Source organism: Arachis duranensis, chromosome 8 (genome assembly GCF_000817695.3).
Source record: "Arachis duranensis cultivar V14167 chromosome 8, aradu.V14167.gnm2.J7QH, whole genome shotgun sequence".
NCBI lineage: Eukaryota > Viridiplantae > Streptophyta > Magnoliopsida > Fabales > Fabaceae > Arachis > Arachis duranensis.
The window spans coordinates 15,574,209-15,575,246 of record NC_029779.3 but is presented as its reverse complement, the minus strand read 5'-3'; positions in this window follow the sequence as shown (position 1 = coordinate 15,575,246).

The window sequence follows — 1,038 nt, the reverse complement described above, 5'->3', positions numbered from 1 at the left end:
ATAAAGAAAAACAAAGGAACTTCACCACCTTTAGTCTTCATGTCCCTTTTTCCTTGCTTGATTCTCCTTGCTTTCCTTTCCCCTTTGGATCTTCTTTCTTTTTCCTTCTTAGTTCTCCTTGTTGTTTTGTTGTTGCGTCCCCCTCTTCTCTTTGCCATACTCCTGAGCTTATCATTGTCTCCTTTAGCCTTTGAGCATTAAATCTCACCCTTGCAAGTTCCTGTTCTTCAAATATTTTGCGAGCTTCATTAAAACTTTTAATTTGTGGGTTGAGTAATGGGGGTGCTCCACAAAGGTAACTAAGCTTTTCTTGGGTGCATATATCATAGTCTAGCCTGTCCTTATGCCTGGCTTCCCTGAACATTCTGCTTGAGGCTCCTCCTCTTGTCTTGCTTCTTTCCTTTTCTTCCTTCTTGCTAAAGGTTGCCTCTCCAATTGGGTTGTGGTGATAAATTCCAACCTTTCTCGGATAAGAGGTTTTCCAACAGAGACCACATCAGTTTCTTCAAATTCTTCCAGAGGCACTCCAGCTTCTTCACATAGGCGCAGAATAGTACTAGGATATCCTAGCCAGCTGTCCTGTTTGACCTTTTGAGCTATGTCAATGATGTTCTTGGCTATAATGTCTCCAACATTAATTTCCCCTCCTTTCATTATACAATGGATCATTATTGCTCTATTCACCGTTACCTCAGAATTATTTGAAGTGGATATCAATGATCTCCTCACTATGTCATGCCATCCTTTTGCTTGAGGTATGAGATCACCTCTCCGAAGTTTGAGTGGTTGTCCATGTGAATCCAACACCCAATCCGTGCCTACTCTGCATGAGTCACTTACCACATCCATATATATTGGGTCATTTTCAACCCTTTCTTCATAGCTAGCTCGTTTGAACTGTTTTGACTTGACCTTTAGCACCCTGTTGATGGTGTCCGGGCTAAAATCAACAGTCACACCTCTTACATAACTCATGTATGGTTCTTCATCATCATATTCTCTTATCACATTAGTGTAGAACTCATGGATGAGAAGCAT